The sequence below is a fragment of the Bombina bombina genome, chromosome 6 (genome assembly GCF_027579735.1).
Source record: "Bombina bombina isolate aBomBom1 chromosome 6, aBomBom1.pri, whole genome shotgun sequence".
Taxonomy (NCBI): Eukaryota; Metazoa; Chordata; class Amphibia; order Anura; family Bombinatoridae; genus Bombina; species Bombina bombina.
The window spans coordinates 643,365,900-643,385,871 of NC_069504.1; the positions used below are offsets into that span (position 1 = coordinate 643,365,900).

At 36.8% G+C, this 19,972-nt stretch overlaps 1 long non-coding RNA gene across 1 annotated transcript; it reads right to left on the reverse strand.

Moving 5' to 3' along the window:
- Positions 1-14,313: 14,313 nt before the first annotated feature.
- LOC128662179 (uncharacterized) lies at positions 14,314-19,314 on the reverse strand. The gene is made up of 3 exons (XR_008402713.1): positions 19,154-19,314; positions 15,454-15,501; positions 14,314-14,367 (listed from the first exon to the last, which is right to left on the reverse strand). It is a non-coding gene; the product is annotated as an uncharacterized LOC128662179 (long non-coding RNA).
- Positions 19,315-19,972: the final 658 nt, after the last annotated feature.

Here is a 19,972-nt window from a genome sequence, read left to right on the forward strand (position 1 = left end):
TTTTGTGATCGCAGGTGTTAGTTTTTTTTTCTAACACTCTCTCCCCATTGATGTCTATGGGGAGACGTGTGCATGAGCACGTAAACTCAGCCCTTGGCATTTGTGCGGTATGGAGCTTAACGCACAGCACAAGGAGGCTTTTCAGAAACTCGTAATGGCAGCGATATGGAGAGTGCAATAACACAATTTTTTTGGCATTATTTTCGCACCTTGTTTAGCGCAAAACTCGTCATCTAGTTGATAGTAACATGACTGCACAAAACAGCACACAGCAGCCTAATAAACTGTAATGAACAACTCCAGCACTTCCTCTTTTCTTTTGCTGCTTCCAGACAGCAGGTCAATAGGTCATGTATTATTTTTTCTCAAATTTTAATGTATTTTGATACTTATAAGTCTCTAATCTGTTTATCTTTGTTTAAGAATACTGTAAATCACTTATGCAAGTTTCTATCCTATGTTCTGATGTATTTTGATGGGAAAAAAACTTTTATCATTATTAATTCTTATGTGGTAATCTGTGCTTTCATCTTCTGAAGCAAATAACATTTTACTATTTTCATTTTCTATCTCTAATGTTAGTTCTATATTTTATAGCTTTGTCTTAGATTGTAAAATTGTGTGTCAATTTGTGTTTCTATACTTTTGTTGGTGATATAGTGCGTGCAGCGGCTATATGTTTTGTACCGCTGCACAAGTTTTGCTATCTTACCGGTGCGACCTATTATACTATACGTGCCACTCCGGATCTCTTACATCCTGCTTCTGGAATTGTTAGAAGGAGATCTTTAGCCTGTTATCAGGTGCATATCTTTTGATGTCTTTGCCACTTCTGGCCTCCTCCTAACAATCCCGGCCCGAACTTCAGGCCACGCTCGTTCCAGGTCTGTACTCCAGGCCGCACCGGATCCCTCTCCTTCCACCGCCTCCAGTATCATTAGGAGGTGTCTTAGCCAGCTATCAGACGCACTATCTCTCCGGTGTCTCATTCACTTCTGGCCTCCTCCTAACGATCTTGGCCTTATCAATTTAACGTTGCTATGTGCTAAGGTTACGTGCGCGCGCGGCTATTACAGGCCTCTCTCCTCTTGGCCTACCACGTGATTCGTGCATAGCATGTTGCCCCTCTCTCCTCCGGCTTCGGCAGATGCGCATCAGGCTGTAGTTTGGTGACAGCAGGGTGCGCAAGCTGCTGGTGGTTGGATTCTAATGTATGGGTACTTTTTAGGATATATAATGAGTTTTCTTCACATTCTGAAAAATCTGATAATACCCTTTTTTACGGTGATATTAAAAATTTGAATTAGCCTATATTAGGCTTCATCGTATATAAGCCTGTTTTAAGGTTATATTTTAATATAAGTATTTTTTGCCTGCATTAAACTTTTTTATTTTAGAAACCTGTAGGAAGGCTATACTATTTTTGGGTTTTTTAACCTTCATTAAGGCTTTTTTTGCTTGCAGATAGCATATGCATCACACATGCCTAGGTCTCATTAATAGTATATGTGTTGAATATTTGTGCAGTGTGTGTATGTATACATGTCTTTGTGTATACATATATGTGTGAGAACCAAATGTTACTTTTTTGGGGCAATGGGTAGCTTAGGTTTTTGTTAGAGTTAGGTTTATTATTTTGGGGGGTTGGTTGGGTGGTGGGTTTTACTGTTGGAAGGTCTTTATGTGTTTATTTTACAGGTAAAACAGCTGATTTCTTTGGGGCAATGCCCCACAAAAGGCCCTTTTAAGGGCTATTGGTAGTTTATTGTAGGCTAGGGTTTTTTTATTTTGAGTGGGTTTTTTTATTTTTATAGGGCTATTAGATTAGGTGTAATTCTTTTCTATTTTTTAAAATTTCGTTTGTTATTTTTCATAATTTTGTGTTTTTTATTTTTTATAATTAGATACTTTGTAATTTTTATAGTAGTGTTAGGATTTTTTTAATGTGTATTTTAGTTTTCTTTAATTGGTAGTTAGTTTAATTTTAGCTTAATTGTTATATTAGTTTAATTGTTAGGTTTTTTTTATTTGACAGGTAAGTTTTAATTTAGTTTAAGATAGGGAAATTGTAATTTTAATATAAAGGGGCGTTAGGTTTAGGAGTTACTAGTTTAAATTAGTTTATTGCTATGTGGGGGGCTTTCAGTTTAGGGGTTAATAGGTTTATTTTAGTGGCGGCAGTGTCGGGGAGCGGCGGAATAGGGGTTAAAAACTTTAGTATAGTGGGGGCGATGTGGGCAGATGGCAGATTATGGGTTAATAATATTTAAATAGTGTTTGCGATGCGGGAGGGCCTCGGTTTAGGGGTTAATAACTTTATTATAGTGTTTGCGATGCGGGAGGGCCTCGGTTTAGGGGTTAATAGGTAGTTTATGGGTGTTAGTGTACTTTGTAACACTTTAGTTATGAGTTTTATGTAACAGTTTTGTAGCGTAAAACTCATAACTACTGCTCTCAGATGGCGGTACGGATCTTGTCGTTATAAGGTGTAACGCAAGCTTTTTAGCCTCACTGCAAAACTTGTAATGGCTGCGCTATGGAAGTCCCATGAAAAAACTTAATTTTTACGAGTGCGGGACTGACGTTGCGTTACAGGCTAAAAGGCTTGCGGTACAGCTATACCGAAAAGACTTGTAATGGCTGCTTTGCTGTTTTAACGCTGAAATGACCATTTTTAGCGTTATAAGACGAACGCACAACTCATAATCTACCTGTTATTTATGTTTTTCTCTGTATGTATCTTTACTACTGTTTGGATTCAGTAAAGATTTGATGCAAAATATTCACCTCCTGTCTTTAATAAATTCAAGATTATTTAGTCACCATAGGCTATAATAATCTGAATTACACTCCCAGTAGGAAGTAGAAGACATAAGCAATGAAATGTTAATTTTCAATTGTTCTAAGTATTGGGCTTTAGTTCACAACTAGAGGCATGTGTGTAGCTACCAATCCCCTGCTAGCAGCACCCAGTAGTGCATTGCTGCAGTGCCTACCTAGGTATGCTTTTCAACAAATGATATCAAGAGAGCAAAACTAATTTCTCAATAGAATTAAAATTGCATATCTGATCCATGAAAATTTAATTTTGCCTTTCATGTCCCTTTTAATAAATTTCTCAATAGAATTAAAATTGCATATCTGATCCATGAAAATTGAATTTCGCCTTTGATGTCCCTTTTTAAAGGGAAAGAATCAATTTAGCTAAGCAAACTACTATTCCATTAGAATACAACACTTCTTTCAAGGACATATTTATAAGACTTGTTCCTTATTGGCTAAGAGGTAACCTCTTCTAGAGTGACAGTTCACCTCTGCCCCATTGTCTGTGGTTAAAGGTGGTGAGTTACCATGGAGCCTGTGATGTCACAGAGGAGCTTTTGCTCACAAACAGGTATCAGCTCTTAAGTCAGTGATCGCATCACACTTGCTCTGACAATGGATAGGACATTAGTAGCTTATCATAGAGAAGCTTTTCAGCAGGCTGTTTTTTGTCTTAAGACCTGCAGTTTGTGGTATTTGAGTAGCAGATGCTATAACTTTATAGTGTGACTCTATTAGAGATGGTCTCTGAGAAGATTTCACTGGATTAGATTCAGGATCATCCGTAGATGATTTAAGTTGCCAATACTTCATTTTGTGATGCTGTTGTGGAAATAATCTTCATCAATACCAAAATGCAACTTTGCTGTTTAACTAGAAGAGCCTGGTGGTTAAAATCTTGGTCATTGGATATGGTTTGTAAAGGCAAATTTTGTCTCCTCCTTTTCAGGGGAAGATTTTATTCAAACCCCCACTGTATGCATGTATTTCTATGCCTGTTTTTGAGGGTTTTCTGATTCAGCCATTGACACTATTTATAATAAGGCCTGGAAATGTTTTCTTTCCTAGTGTCACAGTAAGAGTTTCCTTGCAAAACTAAAATATGTTAAAGGGTTCAGTATCCAATATAGCAGTAGTAAATGACTGGGTAATCACAGTTATATAACTCTGCTAACTGAGGCCTAGATTTGGAGTTCGGCGGTAGATGGGTTGCTACCGCCACGCGTGTTTTATGTCTAACGCACGGCATTGTTTGACTCCGGTATTTAGAGTTCAAAACAGACCATCTAACGATGCTCCTAATGCGTGTATGTCACACGCGTAATACTGCCCGCGTAAGACAGTCTCCCATAGAGATCAATGGGAAAGCAAAAAAATTGCTTTTTTCACCTAACACTCGATCTCGCGAGAATACGCACAGCTCGGTCATATGACGCATACCACATCATGCACAACAATAACACGCCGCAAATGTCACAACAACAATCAATCAATAAAGCACACAAGCATTACACATTCACAAACGGGGGGATTTGAAATAAAATTTAATACGGGGAATACGCATATACTTTAAGATGCGGAAAATCGCAAAATAACAACAAGGAATAAAAAATATATACATACACTAGAAAAATAATCGCATTCAATATAACTATATATTAGGACAAACATACATATACAACACTTCACTAAGAACACACCATCGCAAATTCACATTTAAAAAGAATACTATTGGACAATGTTAGAGAAAACGACCACTATGACATCATCGCATTCTACACATTCCACAAATACTAACTCAAAATGAGCATGCGCAAATTCACACACCTAATACACATTGCACTAATATTAATTGATAATAAAGCACACATGAACACAATTTACAACGCAAATAGGTACATCATTAAACATTTACACAGGGTATATAAGCACCACACAAGCAGGGTTTCTATGACTGTGTTGCTGTTGGGTCTTTGGAGATTGGAGGTTTAATATTAGAGAGTTGGTGCATTATTGTGAGTGAGTTAGTGTTAGCGTGAGTGAGTTAGTGGGAGTTAGTGGGAGTGGGAGAGAGTCTGTTAGTGGGAGCGTGAGTGAGTTAGTGGGAGTTGTTAGTGAGAGTTGTTAGTGGGAGCGTAAGTTACTGGTAGTTAGTGAGAGTTAGTGGGAGTGTTTGTTAGTGAGAATTAGTAGTAGTGTGTTAGTGAGAATTAGTAGTAGTGTGAGTTAGCGAGCAAGTGATTTTTCTGTACACTTAACACATTTACACTTAACACATTCAATACATACATACACTTATCAATAACACTACATACACTCCATACCCCCTACCCCCTCATACTACACTCCATACCCCATTCCCTGTAGTCCCATTCCCTTTCATCCCATTTACTCTTATCCCATACCCCATACCCATCCCATACCCATCCCCTAGTTACATTTAGTTTACATATCCTCCTTTTAGTCTTCTTCTTCTTTTTGTTTATTTAAATACTCCTTACCCTCTTTGTTTTTTTACATCCCTCTCACACTTTCAGCACTTTTTTCTTTTTAGTTCTTTATTTTGACCCCCTTTCATTTCATCACACTCACTTTTTGTTTGATTATTTGGGGTTTAGTTTAGGGAACAGATGGAGGCCAGGCAGGGGAGAGGTAGAGGGGGGAGGAGAGGGAGGGGGAGAGGAACAGGGCAGGAAGGGGGGCAGGAAGGGGGGCAGGAAGCGGGGGTGGAAGCGGTGGGTGGACCCAGCCACTTGGTTCAAGATGAACAAGTGGCTGGGCCCAGTGACGGACAGAGTAGGGCTTCACAGTCCGGGAAACAGAGGGCATCGTCACAGGGGAAGGCCAAGGCGACTAGGGAGGCAAGGTTTTCGATGGAGGAGAAGGAGGCCCTCATAGAGGCCTATATGGCCAGGTATAGGAGGCTGCAGCACCAGAAGACTACCCCGACTGACAAGAGGAGGCTCTGGAATGAGAAAAGAAATGCAGTCAATGCAGTGGGTGGCCGGAACAGAGATCTTGAATCGATAAAACATCGCTACCGGGACTGTAAGATGGATCTGAAGAAAAATTTAAGTCTGGAGGCCCGACATGCCGCAGGAACCGGTGGCGGACCTGCCCTGGAAATAGAGTACTGCCGATGGGAGGAAATGATGCGGCCCAGCATCTCCGAGGTGGAAATAGTCGGTATCGGAGGAATTGATACCGGGAACCTGCCACTCTCATCTGACGGTAAGCTCATTGAACAATAATTTCACATACGAATGTATTTCAAGTGACACTATACGCAAACCTTTACTTTCATGATTGAGGTAGCGAATACAATTTGACAAAACATTCAAATGTACTTATATTACCTAATTTGAATCATTCTTGAGATATATTTTAATTAAGAAATAGCCATGCACACGGTGAAACAATCACAGGAGGCAGCTATATTCAGCTAACAATCAGCATCTTTTAAGCATATTTAGATATGCTTTTCAGCAAAGAATATCCAGAGAATGAAGCTAATTAGATACGAAAAGTACATTAGAAAGTTGATAATAAATGTATGCTTCTAAATCATGAAAGATAAAACATTGGGTTTCATGTCCCTTTAAGGATCAGATTAATGCTATAACGTTGTTTACACGCATTCAATTACTTTGCGGTTACATCAGTATCTAGGCTATAGGTTAGGTGTGCATTTAAACAGACTGAAAACAAACGCAAACAAATTCAGATTGACCAGAGATCACAAACACGGTTTTGAAAAAGCGGAAATCGTATTGATTGTTTGTTAGATTTCAAAGTGGATTAATGATTCTGCATTTGTAATTGTATCGTAAGCTAAGTCATTTAAATCTTGATTTTCAAATATTTTTTTTTTTTTAATATACAGAGTCTGGGGAGGAGGCAGCACAAGAAACACAGCCTCATCTATCTCCCCGGGATGAGAGTGGTGGGGAGGAATTTCCACTTCGGAGGGAAGAGGCCCCCCCCGTGACGAAGAGCGCACGGAAGCTGATGAAGAGGCCCTGGAAGCAGAGGAGGAGCACGCGGAACCAGAGGACCATCAAGGACCCGCACACCACCGTGCACAGGCACCCCGCCGTGCACGCGTACCCCGCCAAGCACAACAAGCAGAAATAGCGGAGGTGCGGGTTCTACTGGACTACATAGACCAGATGCGTAACTCCCGGATACAAAATATCGAAGGACGCACTAGAATACTTGATGGCCAAAATCAAATAATTGAAGGACAAAACCAAATAATAAACATACTCAATAGAATCGAACAAGGCCAAAACAGAATCTTTCATCTGCACCAAGAGATGTTCAATTTTTTCCAGGAGGCGCTACCTCCTGGTCCGCCTCCTGCTGCTGGGCCTCTTGCTGCTGGGCCTCCTGCTGCTGGGCCTCCTGCTGCTGGGCCTCCTCCTGCCGGCCCATCTCCTCCTGCCGGCCCATCTCCTCCTGCCGGGCCATCTACTCCTGCCGGGCCATCTACTCCTGCCGGGCCATCTCATCCTCTTCAGCCATCTCATCCTCTTCAGCCATCTCCTCCTCTTCAGCCAGCTTCTCCTCTTCAGCCAGCTTCTCCTCCTCAGCCATCTTCTCCTCCTCAGCCATCTTCTCCTCCTCACCTTGGTCGTCCCAGTACTCTTCCTTCCACTCTTCCCACAACCTCTCCAAGGAGAACTCTTCGGAGTCGGAAGTTGCCCCTCCCAGAGCCTCAGCCCCGTGGGAAGAGGGGAAGGAAGAGGAAGTAAGTATTTATTTTCATCTTTAATTTTTTTTTATTTAATGTGTAATGGATAGGTATGTGATGATGTGGTTTTCATACACTTGTGGACCACACTCTGTATATAATCTACTTCTATGGGACCGGGTCCATGGAGGCAGATTGTTTGCAGAGTGTGGGTTATAAGTGTGTGAAAACCACATCATCACATACCTATCCTTGTTCATGATATTGATTGGTTTCTGTGATGTGATGTCCAAACTGTTTCCAGAATCGCAAACAAAATTACCATTACAATTATCCATGATGGCATATTACTGTTTGAATGCCAATAACACAGCTTAAAGGGACAGTCAGAAAATTATTGATTACAAAGAAAACACTGTATTACGCATTATCAAGTTGGAAACAACAAAACATGGAGAAATACGTGTGACTTATGTGCTTAACCTTGTATCTATGCCTATGGAAAAATGACCACTTATTTGTTGTTCTGACATAACAACCTTTTAGATATCAATGATCAATACATGGTAAATAATATGCTGTATGAGCACAAGGTTTTACATATACAAATGCTATCCAAATGCCCTCTAGTGGTCAAATTGTATAATGATTACATGCACTCTTCAAGCTCCAAGAAATGAGCACACGAACCTCATAGGTTTAGCTAGCAAATTTAAATAAACAAAGACAAATGATTAATTGGTGAGAAACCTTTGATATCATTGATATTACAAAATTGACTTTTAGAATAATGCAAAACATTATTTGTTTTCTAAACTGTCCCTTTAACAAAATTACATATGCTAACACATATTTGAAGCTTGTTGGTATATCTACATGTACTTGGTCAAAAATTATATATTGAAATCAGATTTATATTGACGTGTTAAATAAAGTATATTTTCTTAAAGAGACATTATTGTGTTATTCTTTTTTTAAGAAAGACATTTGTTTTAACAATGAATATGGTTTAAAGTCCTTTTAGGAGTGGGGGGTGAAAATATGCTAACAATAATATATTTGAAGATTAAACAATGTGGAACTCATACATGATACAAAAATCAACATTTGCATTAAAGGGACAGTATACTATATTTTTAACAGAACTGTATGTAATAGACACTACTACAAACAACAAGATTAACATATACTGATATCAATATTACAAAGCTTCAAACACTTTCAAAGAAAATCGGGTTAGCTCTATTGAAAATATAGATGAACCCCCATTACAACCGTAAAACAAGACAATACACCATCATTAACATATGAAAAGACCCTTTACACAAACAGGAGAAAGCTGGAGATGGTACTCACATGAAACTCAGAGGCTGGGCGAGGAGTCTGAAAATTAATTACATTTTCTTTCAGAAGCAAAATGAAACGTGTATTTGTTAAACAATGGACTATCTAACTAGAGACAAAATAAAAAGTTTTGATTTATAATGTGAGTGTCTAATGAACCTTTAATAAAATATACAACGAAATTACATTTAGAAGAAGTCGGCATCATATATTTAGCATATGATAAAGCTAAATGCATATTGATTACTTTATTCTAACACAATAGCGCATATTTATTAATTAGATATCTTTAACATTAAAAACAACAGTCATTTTTCAGAAAAAGGAACATATTGTTGACAAACATATTAAACAACATGGACTATAGAGATTTGCACTTGCCTCGAAATATCATATGCATGAAAACATTTTGCTTTCGTTCGTTTATTCAACCAGACATCCAGCAAAAGAGAATGTGGTGGTCTTTATCAGCTACGGGTCAACAATGTAACATGATGCAAATAATACATATTCGCAAGGTTTTTAAAATTGGCTGCAGTCACAAACGTGTTTAACGTGCACAAACAAATATTGCGGGACTACGTAATCCAACATTACAATAAGATTGTTTATTAATAAGATTATATGTCCTTGTTCATGTAAAAAGGACAAAAACGCTTTAGAAATGGAAATACATTCATTAACAATTGTGCTCACCATCACTTAAAGGGACATTATTTTTTTTTTAAAAAGAGGATACACATAGACAATACTATTTCAATAAAATGAACACTTTACAGGGATTATATCATTGTATCAATCCTCAGATCATTTGTTAAAGGTGCATCAATTCATGCAGAGTTTCTAAATACACACATGGATGTGAAAATTGAAATATACATATATACACAAATAACAATCTATATATACATATATAAAAAAATTACTATGCTAATCATAATCATGCAATGATAAAGCTAAGAGAAAAATATATAAAGACAAATAATAAGATTACATTGGAGATGTTAATCTTAAAGTCATTTACAATTGTCTTACATATATGATTTTTAATAAAAACATATTTTTGGTAGGTCCCTTTAAGGATCAACAAGATAAACTAGAGCTTTAAAAAAATAACATGAAGAATGAGGACAAAGAATCGTGCAATTACATGTCTTTTATTAGTATGTAAGAAAACATCAACAACGTTTAGAAATAATCTTGTAAAAATAAGGAATATTTGAGCCATATGACAAGGTAACACAGTGCATCACAGTCCATGAAGAGAGTTACCAAGGGCCACCATAGCCCCATTGGAGACATATGACAAGGTAACACAGTGCATCACAGTCCATGAAGAGAGTTGCCAAGGGCCACCATAGCCCCATTGGAGACATATGACAAGGTAACACAGTGCATCACAGTCCATGAAGAGAGTTGCCAAGGGCCACCATAGCCCCATTGGAGACATATGACAAGGTAACACAGTGCATCACAGTCCATGAAGAGAGTTGCCAAGGGCCACCATAGCCCCATTGGAGACATATGACAAGGTAAAAGAGTGCATCACAGTCCATGAAGAGAGTTGCCAAGGGCCACCATAGCCCCATTGGAGACATATGACAAGGTAAAAGAGTGCATCACAGTCCATGAAGAGAGTTGCCAAGGGCCACCATAGCCCCATTGGAGACATATGACAAGGTAAAAGAGTGCATCACAGTCCATGAAGAGAGTTGCCAAGGGCCACCATAGCCCCATTGGAGACATATGACAAGGTAACACAGTGCATCACAGTCCATGAAGAGAGTTGCCAAGGCCACCATAGCCCCATTGGAGACATATGACAAGGTAACACAGTGCATCACAGTCCATGAAGAGAGTTGCCAAGGGCCACCATAGCCCCATTGGAGACATATGACAAGGTAACACAGTGCATCACAGTCCATGAAGAGAGTTGCCAAGGGCCACCATAGCCCCATTGGAGACATATGACAAGGTAACACAGTGCATCACAGTCCATGAAGAGAGTTGCCAAGGGCCACCATAGCCCCATTGGAGACATATGACAAGGTAACACAGTGCATCACAGTCCATGAAGAGAGTTGCCAAGGGCCACCATAGCCCCATTGGAGACATATGACAAGGTAAAAGAGTGCATCACAGTCCATGAAGAGAGTTGCCAAGGGCCACCATAGCCCCATTGGAGACATATGACAAGGTAAAAGAGTGCATCACAGTCCATGAAGAGAGTTGCCAAGGGCCACCATAGCCCCATTGGAGACATATGACAAGGTAACACAGTGCATCACAGTCCATGAAGAGAGTTGCCAAGGGCCACCATAGCCCCATTGGAGACATATGACAAGGTAACACAGTGCATCACAGTCCATGAAGAGAGTTGCCAAGGGCCACCATAGCCCCATTGGAGACATATGACAAGGTAACACAGTGCATCACAGTCCATGAAGAGAGTTGCCAAGGGCCACCATAGCCCCATTGGAGACATATGACAAGGTAACACAGTGCATCACAGTCCATGAAGAGAGTTGCCAAGGGCCACCATAGCCCCATTGGAGACATATGACAAGGTAACACAGTGCATCACAGTCCATGAAGAGAGTTGCAAAGGGCCACCATAGCCCCATTGGAGACATATGACAAGGTAAAAGAGTGCATCACAGTCCATGAAGAGAGTTGCCAAGGGCCACCATAGCCCCATTGGAGACATATGACAAGGTAAAAGAGTGCATCACAGTCCATGAAGAGAGTTGCCAAGGGCCACCATAGCCCCATTGGAGACATATGACAAGGTAAAAGAGTGCAACAGGCACAACAATAAACTTTTAAAAAGGCCAAATGGCAACAATAAAAAAAAACATCAACATGTGGACGGAGGATTCTTATCTGCCACCTTGGAGCATCTCCAGATCCTCCACTTACTGGTCATCCTCTTCATCGTCCTGTGCATGTCCAGCTCCAGATTCAGGCCTTGAACTTAATCGCATAATTTCACTCAGAGTCAAGTCCTGAACCCGGAGCTGGGCCTGCATGGTGTCGTTCATCCCTCTCAGGACAGCTGCGTTCCTCAACACGGCCTGCTCTACTCTTGCTATACCTTCTAGCATGAGCCATGCTGAGTCACAGCCTAAAATAAAGAATAAATTAAATATTAATGATAATTACACAACAGACGAAAAAATAAGCAAAGATACATTGTCATCATAAAGACAAATCATTCTTTACATCAATTAGTTTAAATTTATTCTTTACACATGAAATATGTTATTCAGACAGACCAAAATCATTAAAGGGACAGTTAACTCAAACATGTTGTCCCCTTTAATTGGTTTTAGATGATCCACTTATACAGCTTGAGTGTATCAAATCTTGTTAAAGGATTTACATTGTACTTACATTAGCGATTTAAATATTTTAATTATACTGTGGTAGGCACACCTATCCTTAAACATTTTGGCATTGAGGACAAGCTGTGTAAACATAGCAACCTGAAGAAATTACATTCCCACTGGGTTAGACAAGAGATAATGTATAAACATTTGTACATAAATTGTTGGATCCAAGTAGTGGTGATTGGTATATGTAGTGATATAAAATTAAAGGGACACTGAACCTAAATATTTAATTGACTGATTCAGATAGAGCATGACATTACAAATATTTAAAAATTACACATATTCTTTAAATGTTTGAATTCTATAGCTAGATTTTGAATGCAAGAATGTCGGTTTTTAGGGCAGGCCATATTTGTTTATCAACTTTGTTTGTCCCTGCTGGTTGATGGATACATTCATCCAACAATAAAGAAATGATGTCCACAATTATTTTATTTTTTAAAATAATTATAGGCATTTCTTTGTTTCAATAAAGATATCAAGAGAATGAAGAATAATTCATAAGAGTAGTAAATTATAAATTTGATTAACATTGCATGCTCTATTTGAATCACAATAGAAAATATTTTCCTTCAGTGTACCTTTAAGTATCTTATAATGTTGATTTTGAATGATACTTACAGCTGTGCCTGGGAAGGACAATCCGACACTCAGGACAATGAAGGTTGAGACAGGGGGGAGGGATGGGATTGGCTTGGGGAGGGATGGGATTGGCTTGGGGAGGGATGGGATTGGCTTGGGGAGGGATGAGCTGATGCTCCGGGGTAGGCCGTACAGCTGGGGAGTGGGGAGTTGGGGTCTGGGCAGCTGTACGGGCCATAATACGGGGAGAGCGGCGAAGGGGGTTGTATGGGCGTTTTTTGGGAGGGGCAGGAAATGATAAATGGGAAGGGCCGGCAGGGATCTGGGCATGGGCAGGAGTCTTGGCATGGGCAGTGGTCTGGGCATGGGCAGGGGTCTGGGTCTGGGCATGGGCAGGGGTCTGGGCAGGGGTCTGGGCATGGGGAGGGGTCTGTGACTGGTCAGGGGACTGGGCAGGGGCGGAAACCAGATGACCAGAAGTGGTGGATCCATCTGAAAATTTAATAAATATATATTAACATCTCATACATCATGAAATCAAATCAACGCATTTCAAATTGATTATGTTTTCAATATACTTAGAAGTGTGTTTGAATTTGTAAACAATTATGAAATGAGGATATGGTATGCATATAGGCACTCAGATGAATATCAATTACTGTCTGTACAATTATAACATTATTATTGTGTTTTGGCCTGGAATATGCATGTGACATAATGATGGCATGAATTATACATTTTTTAAAAATAAAAAAATTTCATGCTGCCTGATATAGAAAGGGTTCAGTAGTGTATTTGAACAGACAAATAATATTCCTTTTTAAAGTGCAAAAGCTGTAGACTTTGAATGTCTTCAATGAAATGATTTCAAATAAAGCAACATGTTGGAAACATGATAGATATATTTCACATACCATTAGACTCCAAAGCAGCCTCTTCCTCCTCCGTCACATATGTTAAATCAATCTCTGTAAAACATAACATGTTGTGTACACGTTAAGAACAGATATTATAACATATGTTACTGTTGTTCAAAGACACACATCAATGTTGCATTAAAGATATACACACCCAAAGTTATGATTTACATCATTTTGATGGAGCATACAAATTACATTAGATTTGTTATTCTCAATGATTCATATTTTCGATGTATTGTTTGTATTAATTTACAAATCATAAAAGCATAGTACATAGAACATTTAAGATTTCTCATGTGTGTATCACTTGATGACTGTTGTCAAAAAAGAACATGGAAACAAACATATGCTATACATCTTCTGAATAACAAAGGTGTAGACTAATAAAGTTTTAATTATTAATATTTCAATATTCAAAGAAAATTAATATATCATCAGAAGAGAAAATTATATGTTTGTTTCAAATGTTATGCTTCATCAGAATCATGCTCATAATATTGATTACCAATACACATTCAATGACATATAAATGAGTCAATGGACTTACCAAGAGACCGCAAAGGCGGCTCTATGTCACTGCTGGATTCCTGTGGGCTCACCACACCAACTCTCTCTATGAATGATATAGATATATACACATTTGGGATATCACTAAATCACATCTGTATCGAATTTTAAGATTAATCAACTTGAAAATGTGAAGAATAGAGCAGTCATTAAACCAGAAAATGCTTGATTGAATCAAGGGCATTCTGTTAAAAATGATATATTGAACATATGTTTAATTTCAGACTATATTAGACATCAAACTCATCTCATACGATGCTATTGCATATCTAAATATACCCATTGATCAATGTTCTTCAAACAATACACACAAACCACATTTTGAAGAACAGCTGTTGACAAATATAAACAAAGACATGTGGCACATCGAGGCATTTGTGCAATGTACAGTAATCTTGTTTAGGACACAACACATATTGATCACAATACAAAACAAATTTGATTAGTACAAATATGTAATCATGGTGCTGTGAGAGTATGCTGATATCTATAAAGTAACTCCAACAGTGAATATGTGAATTATATATCAATATTGTTTAATCCAAAGAATGTAAAGATGAATGAATCTATTGTTTATTAAAGGGACACTGACATGATTAATTTAAATCATTGATTTCACTGTTCAAACTGTTCAAAATGATTGAACATTGACTCCTATTATAATGTTAATGTTGCTACATTTTAATATTAAAGGAAGATAAGCAATATTGGATTCCATAAATATTGTTTGTTGAAGGTATCCACCAATCATCAATAAAAACCAAGGTTGGTCAACCAAAATTGAGCTGCAGATAAACGTGTATTCTGGATTTTAAAATACATTTAGCAATAGAATATTTCACGTATGATTATAGTATTATATTTAAATGTTTATTAATATTGCATACTCTATCTGAATGACAACATTAATAATTTTAGCTCAGTATCCCTTTAATATCAAATTTTATTGATTTGACAATGAATGGGATTGAGCATGCAATTCAAATCTAATATGTTATTTAAGGATATCCGAAGAATTATTTATTTTTCATCTATTAAAGGGACACTACATATAAATATTGAACAATGTGGATTAAGTATGTAATGTTCTATCCATGTTTCTAAGACAAATGTCAATTAAAATGAGACATACCATACTGTGACAAGCCCTGCCTTAAGGATCCAGCAGCAACATCCATATCTGTAATATATTAAATGAGGATTGCATATCATTAATACAAATCATGCCATGTTTAAAATCTTTACATTATTAGCAAATCAATTTTAAAATATTAATCCTTTGGTAGTCCCATGAGTTAATTGTTTCCTCAATTAAATTCATGATAAATATATCCTGTACTCTTATTTTCAATCAGTTCTATTGTTTACTGTAGCTTTAAATTTTTTTTTTTGTTATTTCATTCTCATCAATTGATGTGCATATGTTATAATTTATTTGTATTCTTCTTTTTTTATTATGTATAATATTTAAAAAAGAATACTGTATTCTTCACATATATAATAATTCACATTTCATTTTGACCAACATGTGTAAAGCAATGCCACTTACAGCAAAGCCATGTTAACGTGGATGCGCAATTCCATTTTCGCGATCATTGCGCAATAATTCCAAGCGGAATTACGCATCCGTCATCTGAGCAACATGTGTAAAGCAATGCCACTTACAGCAAAGCCATGTTAACGTGGATGCGCAATTCCATTTTCGCGATCATTGCGCAATGATTCCAAGCGGAATTACGCATCCGTCATTTGAGCAACATGTGTAAAGCAATGCCACTTACAGCAAAGCCATGTTAACGTGGATGCGCAATTCCATTTTCGCGATCATTGCGCAATGATTCCAAGCGGAATTACGCATCCGTCATTTGAGCAACATGTGTAAAGCAATGCCACTTACAGCAAAGCCATGTTAACGTGGATGCGCAATTCCATTTTCACTCTGTGACGCATATTCTGTAGAGCGCAAGACACATCATTCCTATTTCATGTATCACTAATGTAAAATCAGATATCTAAACATCATATGTAGTGTATGTTGTGAGATCTGTATAGGTTTAGTATCTGACTGTATACACATTTTTGGATAAAAATAACAAATATTAAGTTATTATATGAAGTTGGATAATTACCTTGTTCAGATTCTCCATCTCCTCCCAGGCCACCGGATGGAGAAGCAGCTGCCCTGGCCCCCGCGTCAGGACTTTCAGATCCCGCAGCTGGGAGGGAAGAAGAGGAGGCCGAGGATGGCGAGGATCGAAATCTTTTGGGGACCCGGAGATTGAGGAGCTCGCATAAAGTCACCTCATAAGGGAGTAGGTACAGTTTCCGCGGGGCCTCTCTTTTGCCACCTCTTTTACGGGCTTGTACCCAGTCCCTTATGAGGTTGACTTTTTTTGTTAACCGCAACCTCATATCTCAGAATCTCCTCATGATCTGATCCTGGGTCCTCTGGACGTCACACACCAATCTAACCGCATTGGTGATAGACTCCCAGAGGGCCTTCTTAACGTGCGCATCTGTCAACCTCCTCTTGTTCCCAAACAGCTGGGGATAAAAGTCCTTGACGGCGTGGACCAGTGCAGCGCTCTCCTCCTTGGTGAACCTGGGAGCTTACATGCCTGCTGGGTTGTCTTCTAAAATATATATATATATAAAAATATATCTAGTACGCCTGCAGGCATTAGAGAACTGACAAAGATGGCAACGTGTAATGGACTTTTATATGGTGAAGTAAACATGAGATGCACCATGGGCCAAGTTATCTGTACATCTGATTGGATAAAATTTTGAAATATTGTTAGAATGTCTGTGAGACCATCCTGACTCAAGTTGTGTTTGTGTGATGAACTCGGATTGGCCGTTCATTAATGTTTCATATCTTATTAACTTCCTTACACATACCTCATGGTGGTGCTGTTACTTTATTTTTCATGTAGAATTATTAGTAACTCATGGGCCTGTCATGCGGATATGTGTGACGCAGATTTAATATCCGTGATCCGTTAAATATTAATGATTAAATTCTCTTTAAAATCTAATATTGTCACATTATTAAATGTTGGAGACATTTCTCGGTTTAATAACGGTCTTTTTCTTTAATACAAATACACATTTAATATTGTATGTCTTTATTGTTCATAAAATAAATTTTTGGACTTATTGTGAAGTATTGACATTGCTCTATTAAATGTATTTCATAATGCACATTGATTGTGTGCTATTGCGTGACATTAGACTAATGTTTAAAGATGCTAATCTGGTGTTTCAAGATGCGTTTCCCACGCAATATTTCTTAATGATCAAATTCAGGTTATAAGGTCAGTAACTTGGATAATCTGTTTATAAATGTTAAACTACAGGTTTGTTTGTTATTAGCAAATAAACCTCGAGCTTGTATTTGTCGGAAGTGCTCATATATGTTATTTTGCAATGGCGTCTTTAGTTTTAAATAGACATTACAAACAAACAATTGTATCAAATGATCTGTAGAGATAGCAGATTGTTTAGACTTTAAAATGTAAATCAATTTTTCTTAGTATTTATATATCCTCAACAGAAGAAATTTAAATGCACATGGTTGAGACAATCACATAAGGCATCTCTGTGCATCCACCAATCTTCATCTACTGAGCCTATCTCGATATGCTTTTCAAGCAAAGTATGTCAAGATAGGAAGAGAAGTAAATACACTATTTAAATTTCTTAAAGGGACACTGTCCAAACAAATTTAGCGTTGGTGATTCAGATTGAGCATGAAATGTTAAGCAACTTTATAATTTAATCCGATTCGCAAATGTTAACAGTTATCTTGTTATCTTTCTTTGCAAATCAATAATGATATTTTAGATTACGGACAATTGTTTCCAAAAAACCGGGGTTGTCCTTGATGATTGTTGGATAAATTAATCCAACCAAAAAAACAAAGTTCTGTCCAGAGTACTGAAGCAAATAAATTATCTATTTAATGCCTTTTTTTTAAAGTAATGATAGCAACATCACAAGGAGCATTCATAATACGAGACAATTTTTAAAGTTGCTTAAAATAGAATACTCATTCATAATGTATAAATCATTAATTTTTAAACTGTCTCCCTTTAAGTATATTTTGATTTCATGTCCCTTTAAGGAAACATTTCACAATAATGCTTAAAATATCAGAAACCTAGGCCCATTCCTTTTGATAAATTAGTATAACATATGAGTAAAGCAAATTTAGATTAACTTCTGGATTGTTTTACACACTGACTGAAATATATTTTGTAAAGGAGTTTTTTTGGAGCCTTCAGCTTAGAGGGACATTAAGCTATATGTTATGTATGCATTTTGTATAACATTATAATATTTGAACAACTTAATATGTTTTGTTATTCAATCAATAGATTGTAATTATATATATTCTTGTATTAAATACATATCTACATAGTCTATTTTGATGCTGATTGTTGGTTGCACATAGATGCCTTATGTAATTGACTAAGATATGTGCATTGATGTATTTTTTTCTAAGTATATTTAAAGACTGAATGTAATTCTATATTACTTTCTAAATATGTTTAAATTATTTTATGATTTTTAAAAAAATCTATACACAATATACTTTGTGAATGTCCCTTTAAGGACCAAAACATTTGGAATGTTGATTTAACATTGACAAAATAAACTAAAGGGGAATTAAAATTATATATAGATATGTGATGTCTAACCCAAGAGGTAATATTTTCAAAACTACATAATATTAATAACTATAGTTAAATGACTCCACTAGAAAATTACATCGATTAACCTGCCATCCAATAACTAGCTTGTGAAAAATATCAAGTTAAATGACCTACCATTTTTAAAAGTAACAATTAAAATAATTTCGAAAATAATGTTTTGAGATACCTAAGGAAGATACAAGATCTTATAAAATTAATTTGACATTCAACAACACTGTCACTTTAATGTAAGTTAACCACTTCCCCTTCTTAAAAGTGAAAACAAATAATTTTTGACAAATTTTGACTACATATCCGAAATTATTTTAACATCTAATAATTTCCAAAGAAAAGCATCGATGGATCTCACTCCCCAATTAATGTTAAAAAAGATAGTTTTATGTAATATGTGCTTGTCAAATAGCCTACTACCAGTCATGGGAGTCAAACTTTTTTTTATTGACAGATTATATGGATATTTATTATAATCTGTTCAAAATAATGTATTTAATAATAAAAATTTTATTATTAACATTTAAAAAAAAAAAGGTTTATGAAAAAATAAAAAATTCCTGGAAGTCATCAGATGCCAATCTGAAAAAAAAAAATTGGAACAAAGTTAATACACACGTTGTCAAATATTCATAAAATACATTTACAATCATCTTGTGTCTATGCTCTAACTTTGTTCAACATTTTTTAAAGATATTTATTAAATTGATTGTAAACTAAAATTAAAACATACAACATTATATTGTGGAGTAAAAATTAAATTTAAATATCCAAATTTCTAATTATACATAATAATGTATATCACATTTCAACAATATATGTATGCTGAACATAAATGTAATATTTCATGTCCATTCAAATACCTCTATATCAACTATAATATGTATTCCTTTTTCTGATTGTGATCCCTAAATATCTAATGATGAAATAAGTATGACTAAT